The sequence below is a fragment of the Mastacembelus armatus genome, chromosome 3 (genome assembly GCF_900324485.2).
Source record: "Mastacembelus armatus chromosome 3, fMasArm1.2, whole genome shotgun sequence".
Taxonomy (NCBI): Eukaryota; Metazoa; Chordata; class Actinopteri; order Synbranchiformes; family Mastacembelidae; genus Mastacembelus; species Mastacembelus armatus.
In genome coordinates, this window is record NC_046635.1 from 18,975,100 (window position 1) to 18,989,968 (window position 14,869).

Consider the following 14,869-nt stretch of genomic DNA (forward strand, 5'->3'; position numbering starts at 1 on the left):
TGAATGTATATTGGTCAGCAGTCTAATTAGTAAATCCCTGTGACTACATGTGTTCTCTTGCTTCCTGCATTCCCCTGCTGAACTGCAAACAGTGTCATGTTTAACACATCAGATGTCTTAGTTGAGTTCACACAAATGGGGGGCATCCAGGATGTCTGTGGTGGAACAAAGGTAGCATCTTATATATGAAAATTTCTCTCACACATCCCTCCTTTTATCATTCTATGATAACTAAAAGCTGGTCAGGATTCATCAGGGCTGAGAAATGTTAATTCAAAGATTTTCAAAGGAATCATGCTCAAAATCTATAAACTGATGTTGTCATTCTGACCAGAAACGTTTCAGCCTTAAAAACTGAAAGTCCACTTGCCATGACTCAACCTCTAGATAACTTACCTGGACGACTGAGAATCTTCAGACATACAGTGGGTACGGAAAATATTCAGACCTCTTTAAATTTTTTACTCTTTGTGTCATTGCAGCCATTTGCCAAAATCAAAAAAGTTCATTTTATTTCTCATTAATGTACACTCAGCACCCCGTCTTGACAGAAAAAATCAGAAATGTAGAAATTTTTGCAAATTTATTAAAAAAGAAAAACTGAAATATCACATGGTCATAAGTATTCAGACCCTGTGCTCAGTATTGAGTAGAAGCACCCTTTTGAGCTAGTACAGCCATGAGTCTTCTTGGGAATGATGCAACAAGTTTTTCACACCTGGATTTGGGGATCCTCTGCCATTCTTCCTTGCAGATCCTCTCCAGTTCTGTCAGGTTGGATGGTGAACGTTGGTGGGCAGCCATTTTCAGGTCTCTCCAGAGATGCTCAATAGGGTTTAGGTCAGGGCTCTGGCTGGGCCTGTCAAGAACGGTCACAGAGTTGTTCCGAAGCCACTCCTTTGTTATTTTAGCTGTGTGCTTAGGATCATTGTCCTGTTGAAAGGTGAACCTTCGGCCCAGTCTGAGGTCCTGAGCACTCTGGAAGAGGTTTTCTTCCAGGATATCTCTGTACTTGGCCGCATTCATCTTTCCTTCAATTGCAAACAGTCGTCCTGTCCCTGCAGCTGAAAAACACCCCCACAACATGATGCTCTCACCACCATGTTTCACTGTAGGGATTGTATTGGGCAGGTGATGAGCAGTGCCTGGTTTTCTCTACACACACCGCTTAGAATTAACACCAAAACGTTCAATCTTGGTCTCATCAGACCAGAGAATCTTATTTCTCATAGTCTGGGAGTCCTTCATGTGTTTTTTGGCAAACTCTGTGCAGGCTTTCATGTGTCTTGCACTGAGGAGAAGCTTCCGTCGGGCCACTCTGCCATAAAGCCCCGACTGGTGGAGGGCTGCAGTGATAGTTGACTTTGTGGAACTTTCTCCCATCTCCCTACTGCATCTCCGGAGCTTAGCCACAGTGATCTTTGGGTTCTTCTTTACCTCTCTCACCAAGGCTCTTCTCCCACGATTGCTCAGTTTGGCTGGATGTTCAGGTCTAGGAAGAGTTCTGGTCGTCCCAAACTTTTTCCATTTGAGGATTATGGAGGCCACTGTGCTCTTAGGAACCTTGGGTGCTGCAGAAATTCTTTTGTAACCTTGGCCAGATCAGTGCCTTGCCACAATTCTGTTTCTGAGCTCCTTGGGCAGTTCCTTCGATCTCATGATTCTCATTTGCTCTGACATGCACTGTGAGCTGTAAGGTCTTATATAGACAGGTGTGTGCCTTTCCTAATCAAGTCCAATCAGTTTAATTAAACACAGCTGGACTCCAATGAAGGAGCAGAACCATCTCAAGGAGGATCAGAAGAAATGGACAGCATGTGAGTTAAATATGAGTGTCACTGCAAAGGGTCTGAATACTTATGACCATGTGATATATCAGTTTTTCTTTTTTAATAAATTTGCAAAAATTTCTACATTTCTGTTTTTTTTCTGTCAAGATGGGGTGCTGAGTGTACATTAATGAGAAATAAAATGAACTTTTTTGATTTTGGCAAATGGCTGCAATGACACAAAGAGTGAAAAATTTAAAGGGGTCTGAATACTGTATATACCACTGTATGTACGGCTGATGGTCAGAGAAGATGGTGAAGGGACAAAGTGTACCCGTATCACATTAACAGAGCAAGTTTGATTCCAGCATGAATTCTGCTCTAGCAGTAAGGCTGGGGTCTATTTTGTTCTATTCTCTCTTCATTTTTTTTTTATCAGTGTATAAAACAGCAGGTCACGCAGACAGATAAATGGCAGCAGTGCACATATTGAACATGTAATAGTGTAACTTCATTAATTATTTAATATCTGCTTCCACAATTTCTCTCACTTTATGCAGTGGTTTTTCCAAGGTACACAGTAACATTACAGAGTGGACGCTGACACATAACTGGTAAAACTAAAAAGTAGCAGCCAAGGTAATAAAAATAGACACAATACAAATAAAACTCAACTCAAGCTTTATTGTCATCCTTCCACATAGGCAGTATACAAAATAAAGAAATGTCATTACTAACAGACCAAGGAGCATAGATAATGACATAAGTAATGAATAACAGTAAACATAACAGAGCTAAGTGCATTTTTTTGAGTGGTTGCAATCCCCAGCAACAATGAAAAAGGTGTCTGGGTGGGCTATTTGTTGCTCACTGATGATATCGGCGCTCTCACAGCGCTTTATTACCATTAGCATTTTGCGCTGGGAGGGATTTACACTGCTAGTATTATAAAAGCAGTGGATTCCTATGGTGGATAATATGGCCAGCATTTTCACCACTGAAAACTTCAGCTGTGGTGAGCAGGGTAGTTGTCCAGTTTCAAACGGGATTGAACTCATCCTGCATGAAAGTTCAGTGTTGTTCACCTCTTCCTGTAAAGGTAGAATGTCATTCATTCAAAATGAAACAAACAAATATGTTACTTGCAAATGTATCAACATTTTCTGTTTAGTATTAAAGTAACACAAGATCTACACTATAATCCCAGTTTGCCCTGACCACAGGGCTTTTTCTTTACTTCAGTTTCTAAGTACACATTCATTATAGTATGGGCTACAGTATGGTCTGTGCATGTGCAGTGTGCTGTAAGTGTGAGTGTAAGCTGAGTACCAAACATTACAGTGTAACACATGCTGTGCTATGGTGCAAATGATGATTGAGGTTAACCTATTTTTCCTTGTATTCATTTAAAGACCAGTATCCTGATGCCCACCATCTGGACTGTCCACCTGTATTTGCTCACTGATGACTACAGCAGTATATATGGCAGACATCTGTACATTACTTCCTGTTTTTTGTTTTTTTTTTCTTACTATGAAGACAATAATAAACAGGTTTTCTGTCAATGTCCAGAAATAATCACAATGATAGTATCAAACAAAAAATATTGCACTACAAGAAAAAAAAAAGAAGGAAAAGGCAATGTAAGCAGACAGATCAAAATGTGGCATAAAAATAGACTGAAGAAAGTGAAAAAAATTAACAGAAAAAATAAACTGGATAATAATAAAAAAATAATAATAATGGAGTAAAAGGCCAGAAGTTGGCCAGATGAAAAATTAGTGGACGTGATCACTGAAATTACTTTCAAAAATACTGTGTCTAATAGTAAATGAAAATGTCCTTGCATTAATCAAGTCTGAAAAATACATTGAGAATGAAATGCTGCTCTTCTCTCTAAGCTGGAGGTAATATAGCACTGAAGACAAAACATGGGTAATATGGATAGGACAAAACCAGTGACCACATCAGGGCTGGGACAATGGAAGTTATTTAAAAAATTTAGTTAGTGCCTACTAGTTAGTGTGGTTGCTGAAAGCAATCACACTAATCATGTTCTCTTCACTATTTCTTATTATATTTTCTTCCATCCATTTTTTGTCCTCCAACTCCTCCTACACTCTTACAGCTAGAAACATGGTTCCAACTCTAAAATGTTAGGTATACTGAGGAGCCTTTATTGACAGACAAGTCGTGTTTCTGTCTCATTGACTCCAATAGAAATTAGCTGCCAGCAGCTCGTCTCTGAGGCTCAGTGGCGCCCCCAGAAAATTTTCACAGGGGTGGCTAGAGAAAATTTTGGGGTGGCACACCAAATTGGGCCTCTAAGTGGTACCTCAGATTGAGTTCAGCTCGTGGCTGTCGATGCAAGCTACTTGACTCTTTTCCATCAAAAAGACAATATACATACAATATACTTTTACCTCAATTTTGAGAAACACACAAACATTTTGAAAAAAGACATTTCATAATTTTTTAAAACAGCTTGATTTATTGTAGTTGTTTGTGTCTGTAAATTGACACACCACCGCGGTCAGCACGCACATTGACTAAAATAGCTCATAGACATTGTCAGGGTCTGCTAACGCTACTCTCTCAACTGTTTAAAAATCATACTAAAAAGACATGATAACATTAAGGCCGACACTACTTAAAATTAATATTACAGCATTAATTTACTTACTGGTTAGCTTTCTGGACTGGCTGTGATTATAACCCCCCCAGGTGGAGGTTGGATTTGCTGTTACCAGTCAGTTGAAATTGGTGGGCAGCAGCGCAGGGTTGTATATATATACATATATATATATATGTATATATATAGAAAGAAGGAACATGAGAAGCTGGAGAAATACCAAGGGCTTAAAGAAGAGCTAGAAAAGATGTGGAAGGTGAAGACAACAGTGGTCCCCGTGGTAATCGGCACCCTCGGGGCTGTGACCCCCAAACTTGGGAGAGTGGCTCCAACAGATCCCAGGAACAACATCAGAGATCTCAGTCCAGAAGAGCGCAGTGCTAGGAACAGCTAAGATACTGCGAAGAACCCTCAAACTCCCAGGCCTCTGGTAGAGGACCCGAGATTGAGGAAGACACACCACCCATAGGGGTGAGACGGGAATTTTTTTTTTTTTTTATACATAAAAATAGCATTTTTCCACTTAACATGACAAATCTACACTGCAATGAGAATCATTCCTTGTATTTAATTGTATACTCATAGTAGATAGTTCAAAACACAGAATGGTTAATATCAAAGCGACATAAGCTGAGGTATCTCGACTTAATAGACTTAAGTCTGCTTTATTTTATCTATGCATCCATGGGTTATGCTAATTTTGTACTCTCCACTTCCATCCTCCACAAGGATGCATACATAACATGTAGCATAACATTTACATAAAGACCAGTGTTTTTATTTTAAAGAGTCATTCCAGTGGGAGGAAAAAAAAAGCATAAAGCAGAACAGCAGTAGTGTCAGCACAGTTAAAACATGTCATCTAAAAAAGTAAACTGTTAATTATTTCTTTGTTTAGTACCTGACTACTAAGGGCAGAAGAGCTGCCAGTAATTTTTTATTTATTCACTTTTGATATAGTATGGTTTTCCTTTTAAAAGATAGTTTGTTGGCAAAGTGTAAATCCACTGTATCTACTGTATTTTGTTCATTTCAAGGTAAAGTGAAGCTTCAGGTTTTCTAGGACAGTTTAACAAGAGTGGTGTTCTAGCCTTGGCCTATGCATATGTTCAGAATTATCTTTATTGCCAGGTACATTTTCATATACAAGAAATTCGACTTTGGTATAGTGTCTCTCAATGTGCTTTTTCATAATAGTGTGTACAAATAAAGGAAAAAATAAAAATTGAGATAAATATATATAGATAAAGTAGAAAAATAGAATAGATGAAGAGTTTCCAGATGAGCATTGTATATTTACAAATACTTCAAATTTAGTTTAATTTACAGTTATTTTAAGACCAACTCTATATTAAAGTTTTGTTTTTAAAATACATTACAGATAATACTGCATCCTTCTGTCCCTGGCAATTTGGACTCCAGAGTCGAACTATGTATTTAAAAAGGATTTCTGACTATATACATGCTTGAGGTTGTGGCCATGGAATTCGACTCCTGCTGGGTAGTGAAAGCTCCTTCACAAAGTGGTTTGTGAAGAACAGATGGAAGGAGCTGATAAGACATCACAAGAAGTGATAAGTTTCATGGGAGATTAGCAAATTGGAAATACTACAGTCAGGGTCTGTACTATTAAAGTCTTTTAGCAATTCTGAACCCATGGGCGACAAGCAAAAGGCAGCTCACACTGGAATAATATAACCTTGCCTGTATACAGCATGACAGCAGTGTTCTCCTGAACATCAGAGACTGTTTTTCTTACTGAAAACTACAGTAATCATGTCTGTCAAGAAAAATTGAACCACTTTTTAAAGATTTCCATAGATAAAAAGGACTCAATTTTAGCAATGAAGAAACTGAAAAGGCTCAGCCTTTAACCTTGGAATATTACGTGATAGGTCAGAATACAAAATCCTCCCCAAAGTTCCATACCACAGATTTAATATGAGAGAACAGTACTGTGTATTCATAGAAGGTGGGAACAGAAAAATCTTAGATTTATTATGATTAATCAAGAAGGGCATGCATTTCAGACACTCATACTTTATTGGGATTTATTTTGAGAATGGTCCATAAGTACATGCTATGCAGAATGGGCACATGCATGCATGTACATGCAATACCATGTGTTTTTCTCCTAATCAACCTGTACCACTGTGTTTGAAAGGAGCTGTACTAATAAACTTGTTCTGAGTAGTTGGTGTCCTATTTGATGATTCCTCATCATTTTAGGCAACATCAAGTTAAATGCCTCCTGACCAAAACTTTCAACCATGAGAAGACATCCTGCAAACTACCACTGCATTTTCATGTAATTTGCTTGGGATATTCCTAGTTTACAGTGTATGTCACCCTTCACCCATATACCAATTTTAAACTAAGGATTTGCCAAAATCTAATTGTTTGAAAAAGAATTTTAAAATTTCTTTGAAATTTAATGTAGACTATGGAGTTTTTGCTCAAGAAAAGTTAAGATATCTTTGATGTCATCAACACATGCCGTGTTTTGGCGCATTACCAAACGTAAGACTTTAACAATTGCACACTGTCTTTTATTTGGGTGAACCATGTGTCAGGTCCCGGAAATTAGATTTCCGGTGTGGAGGTTTTTTTTTACTTTGAAGGATTTACGGGAAGTGTTCAGACTATACTCTTCTGACTTGGTTAATTGGCTGATTTGTGTCACCTGTGATCTAGGGTTTAAATTGCAGGGATCAGGGGAACACAAATTGCCGGATTGTCTGTTGCCATTCAACGAAGAGGTTTCATGACGGATGAGCTCGGAATCAAGGCCACCGTTTGATCGGAGGAGTCATTCGGTTTCGACAGGTACTGTGTTTTCTACCCTTACTAGCTTAGGGGTTTTTGTAGACGGAAGACTGTCTTTCGTCAAGGAGGACCGGAGGAGTCCCCAGCCTTCTTCGACGGCCGGGTTACTACGCCATCGGCTGATGGTACAACTACGTTGGCGGTAACGCCGTTTTTTCCCGGTTCCTGGCGTCTCCGCGGTGAGGATTAAGACTCGGCGGGGGGGACGCTTATTCTAATGTGGATTAGTTCCTGACTGTTGTTTGGACACCCAAAGGGAACGGCGTGACGCTGACTGTGCTCCCTCCTTCCGGGAGAGTCAGGTGTGTCACCTTTCAGTTAAAACGTGTTTCTTCGTGACTGCCATTCACTTATATGTTTTGTTCCCTTTTCTGAGTTTCTACTACCCGGACCTCGGTCAGACCGCCGAGGAAATAGCATCCGCCAGATATTGCTCTGCGGGCCCAAACGGACGTCAACTCATCTCCGAAGACCAACTAGGCGGTACCGGGTCTGGCCTTCGGAGCAACCACCCTCTGCAGCAAACCTCTTGGTCAGACTGTCATCACTCCAGGTCGCTGAGACCCACCTAATTTTCCTGTCTTTAATTGTCAAATAAAGCTGGTGACTAGCTTGAACTCTGCTTCAGGGTCTTGTTGTTGGTGGAGTCGTGATCCATACGATTTTGTATACAAATCTTGACAGAACAATCCGGCCAGAACATGGATCACACTGCATCCTCATCAGGCCCCTGGAGGTCAGGAGTGGAGTCTGCCATTTTATCACACGAAGATAAGCTCAATAAGATTTCCCAGTCAGTTGACAGGATGGCAGAGCAATTATCCCAGCTGCTTCGAGGATTACCTACCCAACCGCCAGCCGTTGCCCAGGCTCCAGCCCCACTACCGGAGGGGAGGCCTCGAGGGGCAGGTGATTTTAAGTTGTCTCACCCAGCCCGCTACAACGGGGAAGCAGGGGTGAGTCGTACTTTCCTGACTCAGTGTGAACTGAACTTCTCTATGCAACCGTCTAGTTTTCCAGACGAGCAAGCGAAGGTAGCATATACGCTATCCTACTTGGACGGTGAAGCCGCGAAGTGGGGAACCGCGGCTTGGAGACGCCGTGCACCTTGCTGTACATCTTTCGAGGAGTTTGGTAAACAGTTGGTCCGGATCTTTGACCCGGTTCGACCCGAAGTGGAAGCGACAACGCGCCTCGCCAGACTGAGACAAGGGAGCCAGCCGTTACGCAAGTACATTGTTCAATTTCAAATGTTGGCGGAGGAGAGCCCCTGGGATCGGGCAGCTCTTTATGATCACTTTTACTTAGGCTTGAATGAACGGTTGAAGGACGATTTAGCGCATCAGCCTAAACCAAAGTATTTAGAGGAACTCATAGATACAGTTTCCCAGTTGGATCAACGCTATCAAGAGCGACAGATGGAAGTCCGCGGAACGTGGAGTCGACGCGGAGGTTGGAGGACATTTAGGCCCGAGCCAGGAGCCGCGGCACCGACTGAGGAACCGATTCCTATGCAGCTCGACCGGGTTCGATTAAGGTCGGAGGAACGGGAACGACGACGGAGGCTGCAGCTATGTTTTTTCTGCGGCGGAAAGGGACATACGGCTGCAGCATGTCCGGGAAAAGAGGAGGCTCGGCAGGACCTGGGGGAACCCTGCTGAGCCACTTAAGAAGCCCCCGAGCTGGTACCCGCGCCTTCACCGTGGCCACGTTAGGGTCTGCACCCAAGAGTTTTAAGTGGGAAGTATTGGTTGACTCTGGAGCAGATGATAATTTTATTTCACAGACATTATTGCTTAGGCTGGGAATTAAGACTATTAGACTTTCCCAGCCAGTGGAGGTGAGATCTCTAAATGACATGACGTTACATCGTGTTACACATGTCTCTAACCCTGTTTTTTTAGTTATAGACAATCACCAGGAGATGGCCACCTTCCACGTGATAGACACTCCCAGTCCTGTGGTGGTCCTGGGAATCAAATGGCTCCAAAGACACAACCCCCACATGGACTGGAACTCGGGGAAGGTACTCTCCTGGAGTCCAGCTTGCCTAGACACCTGCTTGTTCAATGCTGTCACGACTGTGCCGGCTCAACCACAAGTCCCTTATAAGCCCGATTTATCTTTAGTACCGGAGCATTACCATGACTTGTTAGAAGTGTTCAATAAGGACAGGGCGATGTCTCTTCCTCCCCACAGACCTTATGACTGCGCTATAGACCTCTACCCAGGGGCGGTGCCTCCTAAGGGTCGGTTGTACCCCCTGTCCCGACTGGAGTTGGAGGCCATGGATAAATATGTACAGGAGTCCTTGTCTGCTGGGATTATTAGACCCTCCCGGTCCCCGGCAGGGGCGGGGTTCTTTTTTGTGGACAAGAAGGATGGGGGGCTGAGACCCTGCTTGGATTTTAGGGGTTTGAATGACATTACGATAAAGAATAGGTACCCCCTCCCTTTGTTGTCATCGGCTTTCGAGCTTTTACAGAACGCTAGGATTTTCACCAAACTAGACCTAAGAAACGCCTACCACTTGGTTCGGGTCCGGGAGGGTGACGAGTGGAAGACGGCTTTTAATACCCCTTCGGGCCACTACGAGTACTTGGTAATGCCTTTTGGGTTAACTAATGCCCCCGCCGTCTTCCAGAATCTGGTCAATGATGTACTTGGAGACATGCTGAATAAGTTCGTCTTTGTGTACCTTGACGACATACTTGTTTACTCCAACTCTGAGACCGAGCACATCCAGCACGTACGGGCGGTCCTGCAGCGCCTGCTGCAGAATCGCCTGTACGCCAAGTTGGAAAAGTGTGAGTTCCACACCCTTAGGACTACGTTCCTAGGATTCATGATCCAGCCTGGCGAGATCGCCATGGACCCCAACAAGGTACGAGCAGTAAGAGACTGGCCAATACCGACTTCCCGGAAGCAGTTGCAAAGCTTTCTGGGATTTGCGAACTTTTACAGACGTTTTATTAAGGATTATAGCGGGGTGGCTGCCCCCCTTCACAGGCTGACCTCCACAAAGGACCGTTTTTCCTGGTCTGAGGAATCCCAGGAGGCCTTCGAGAAGCTTAAGGCCCTGTTCACCTCTGCACCGATTCTCAGGTTTCCCAATCCGGATTTACCATTTGTGGTCGAGGTAGACGCTTCCGACACCGGGGTGGGAGCGGTTATCTCCCAAAGGGACCCGGAGGACTTGAGGGTCCACCCCTGTGCGTTCTTTTCCAAGAAGCTCTCGGAGGCGGAACGGAATTATGACGTTGGTAACAAGGAGCTGCTAGCAGTTAAACTAGCCTTGGAAGAATGGAGACATTGGCTGGAGAGGGCTAAATACCCCTTTTCTGTGCTCACAGACCATAAGAACTTGGAGTACCTGAGGTCTGCTAAGAGGCTGAATGCTCGTCAGGCCCGCTGGGCAATATTTTTTGAACGTTTTGACTTTACTTTATCTTTCAGACCCGGTACCCAGAATAGTAAGGCTGATGCCTTATCCCGACTCCACGCTCCTTCAGATCGGGTGGAGGAGTCTAAGTTCATCCTCCCTGCACCTGCACGACTGGGGGTGGCCAGGACCTCTCTGGAACGGGACATCGCCCAGGCTGCAGGTAACATCTGTCCCAGTGCATGCCCGACTAACCGGTTGTTTGTTCCAGCTCGGTTCCGGTCTAAGGTCTTGGAGTTTTGTCACGATTCCAACCTCCATGTCCATCCGGGGGTCTATCGGACATTGAAGGTCATATCGCAACGTTTCTGGTGGCCGACGGTGCGGACTGACGTTCGACGCTACGTTGCAGCCTGCTCTGCCTGCGCCAAGGCCAAAGCTTCTCACCGCCCGCCAGCAGGGTTGTTGCACCCGTTGCCTACGCCAAGACGCCCGTGGTCCCACATTTCAGTGGACTTTGTGACTGGGTTACCCGTTTCCAGAGGTATGTCCACCATATTGACAGTCGTGGACCGTTTCTCTAAGATGGTCCACTTTGTGCCTCTGCCGCAGTTACCTTCGGCTCCGGTCATGGCCCAGCTCCTGGCAGAGCATGTTTTCCGACTCCATGGGTTGCCCGAGGACATCGTGTCAGACAGGGGTCCTCAGTTTATCGCTCGCTTTTGGAAGGAGTTCTGTAGGCTCCTGAACATCACGGTGAGCCTTTCCTCTGGTTTCCACCCCCAGTCCAACGGACAAGCAGAGAGACTTAACCAGGAGCTCGAGACTGGGCTGAGGATTCTGTGTGCTAACGACCCGGGGTCGTGGGTGAGTAAACTGGTCTGGGTGGAATACGCTCACAACAGTATTCCTACGTTGTCCACAGGGTTGTCCTCGTTCCAGGTGGTACACGGGTTTCAGCCCCCCTTATTTGAGAATCAGGACCTGGACTCCTCGGTTCCGTCGGCGGCAGCGGCTGTGCGGCGCTGCCAGCTGGCCTGGCGCAAGGCCAGACAACAGCTCCTCCGGTCTGGGTCTTCCTACTCCTCACAGGCCGACAAGAGACGGGTGGCGGCCCCGAGGTACCGCGTGGGACAGCAGGTATGGTTGTCCACCCGGGACATCCCGTTAAAGTCCACATCCCCGAAGCTGAACCCGCGGTTCATTGGCCCTTTTCCTATCACTCGAGTGATCAACCCCGTAGCGGTCACTCTTAAGCTGCCAGCGGCAATGCGGATCCACCCGACGTTCCATGTGTCCCGCATCAAACCGGTGAATTCCAGCCCCCTGTCCCCACCAGCTAAGCCTCCCCCACCGGTTCGGATGGTTGGCGGCGGCCCAGTTTTTACGGTCCGTAGACTTTTGAGATCCCGTAAACGGGGGAGGGGGGTTCAATACTTGGTGGACTGGGAGGGTTACGGTCCAGAGGAACGGTCCAGAGGAACGCTCCTGGGTGCCCAAGAGGGACATCCTGGACCGGACCCTGATAACTGCTTTTCATAGGGCTCACCCGGACCAGCCGGGTGGGTCGTCAGGAGCCGACCGTTGAGGGGGGGGTACTGTCAGGTCCCGGAAATTAGATTTCCGGTGTGGAGGTTTTTTTTTACTTTGAAGGATTTACGGGAAGTGTTCAGACTATACTCTTCTGACTTGGTTAATTGGCTGATTTGTGTCACCTGTGATCTAGGGTTTAAATTGCAGGGATCAGGGGAACACAAATTGCCGGATTGTCTGTTGCCATTCAACGAAGAGGTTTCATGACGGATGAGCTCGGAATCAAGGCCACCGTTTGATCGGAGGAGTCATTCGGTTTCGACAGGTACTGTGTTTTCTACCCTTACTAGCTTAGGGGTTTTTGTAGACGGAAGACTGTCTTTCGTCAAGGAGGACCGGAGGAGTCCCCAGCCTTCTTCGACGGCCGGGTTACTACGCCATCGGCTGATGGTACAACTACGTTGGCGGTAACGCCGTTTTTTCCCGGTTCCTGGCGTCTCCGCGGTGAGGATTAAGACTCGGCGGGGGGGACGCTTATTCTAATGTGGATTAGTTCCTGACTGTTGTTTGGACACCCAAAGGGAACGGCGTGACGCTGACTGTGCTCCCTCCTTCCGGGAGAGTCAGGTGTGTCACCTTTCAGTTAAAACGTGTTTCTTCGTGACTGCCATTCACTTATATGTTTTGTTCCCTTTTCTGAGTTTCTACTACCCGGACCTCGGTCAGACCGCCGAGGAAATAGCATCCGCCAGATATTGCTCTGCGGGCCCAAACGGACGTCAACTCATCTCCGAAGACCAACTAGGCGGTACCGGGTCTGGCCTTCGGAGCAACCACCCTCTGCAGCAAACCTCTTGGTCAGACTGTCATCACTCCAGGTCGCTGAGACCCACCTAATTTTCCTGTCTTTAATTGTCAAATAAAGCTGGTGACTAGCTTGAACTCTGCTTCAGGGTCTTGTTGTTGGTGGAGTCGTGATCCATACGATTTTGTATACAAATCTTGACACCATGGCCCTTTCAGCTGCTAGCAAGGCTTTCAGTCTTAAAATTGAAATTGTGGACCAGTTTCACATCAGTGGTTGTTCAGGGTTTACGGTATATTCACCTTAAGCATCGTTTCCATTGGTATTCTGTGGTTTGTGTATCTATTTGTTTGTATGAGTTGGATCAAGCCTTCTAATTTAAATTTAATTCTAATTGAAGTTTTTGTTTTGGCTTAAGCATTAGAGCATTTGTAAGACAGGCCCCAATACAGAGAACAGTGATGAATGGATCTGGGGTAATTATGCCCATTTACCTTGCCCAGCAGTGTTTTTCAGTGCTGGTATAAATAATAGACTGTTTGGGAGAAAATCCTAAAGCCATTAACATGTCTGTAAGGGTACGTTTTTTCACCAGGTATAATAAACGCTTAATGTTTGGATATTTAAGAAGGAGCAATCAGTCAATGCAATATATCTGGACAACTACAGGCCAGTATTCCTGGAAATTACACTAATATAATTTCGCACCTTACCATTTCTGCCTGATTCTAATGTTCATTGCCATGGCATGTGTACATAGAAAGTGCTTTACTATAGGCCAAAAGCATGTTTTTACTCTGAGTCTTTTTTTTTTTGCATGTTATTCCTGTCTGCTGGAGCCTGAGCCTGACTCGCCTCCTGTGTGACACTGACCGAGTACTGGAGCTGCTGCTGCTGCTCTGCTAAAATGCTGTGCATGTAGAGATAGTGTCAGTGCAAAACCAGTGTGTCCAGATGTACCATAGTCATGGTGTTGGGATGTGGGTTGGTCAGCCTGATCCTGCCTTGTTTCAAAACAGCAATTAATCTTAACTAAAATTTGCTTCTTTTCAAACTCTCACTCCCTTCTTTTCCTAACATTTAAATTATACTTCGGCTGTTTGTTAAATCAAATCAAGAACTCATTCTATTTATACTACATATACATTTTGCCTGCAAAAGCATTCAACACTTTTTCCACTCAGTAATTATTTGTCCATATAGTGGTGGCTTAGTCTTTCTGTATAAATATTTTTCTTTTTTACAGGGCCATGTTCCCTCACATTAGCTGTTTGTGTGTTTGTTAAATCATTAAATGCAGCCTGTTCTATAGGTGAGTGTTATTTATCTGGTTAGATAAATGACAATGACAATTTAGTTGTTTTGGTATATTTCCTGTGGATTTACTGTCCTGCCTGTCTTAATAAGCTGCTCAATTAGAAATACTGGATATTGGCTTGTGTTGTTAGGTTGTTAGGTCCTTTTAGTCATGAGGGATTGGGTCTCAGGGCATGGGTAAACTGGTTTCTCCCTAAATAGCATTGTGTTCAATTTATTATACTAAGGGGTGTTTTGTGCGTCCATAGAAACAATGAATACTTGGTAGTAACTGCAGTGTTTTTGATTTCTTGTTGATAATTATTTGTTTGTAGACTTTGTCTAGCTTACCCTATAGTTACCTGACTAGGTGGTAAGTCCCAGTGTAAGGAGGCTGAAGTGGCACAATGCCATTCAAGTCAGAGGAGATATAGAGAAGTGGTGGCAGCTTACAGTCAAACTGCAGCCTCTTGTTTATTTCTGTTGTGAGTTTAAGTTCCTAGTTTATTCCTCTTTTTTGCCTTTGTTAAATTCATACTTTAATAAATATTATTGTTGCACCTACTCCTGCCTGCAGCTTTTTTACCATCTTCACAGAAAAGCTCCAATGCAAACTGGGATTGTGG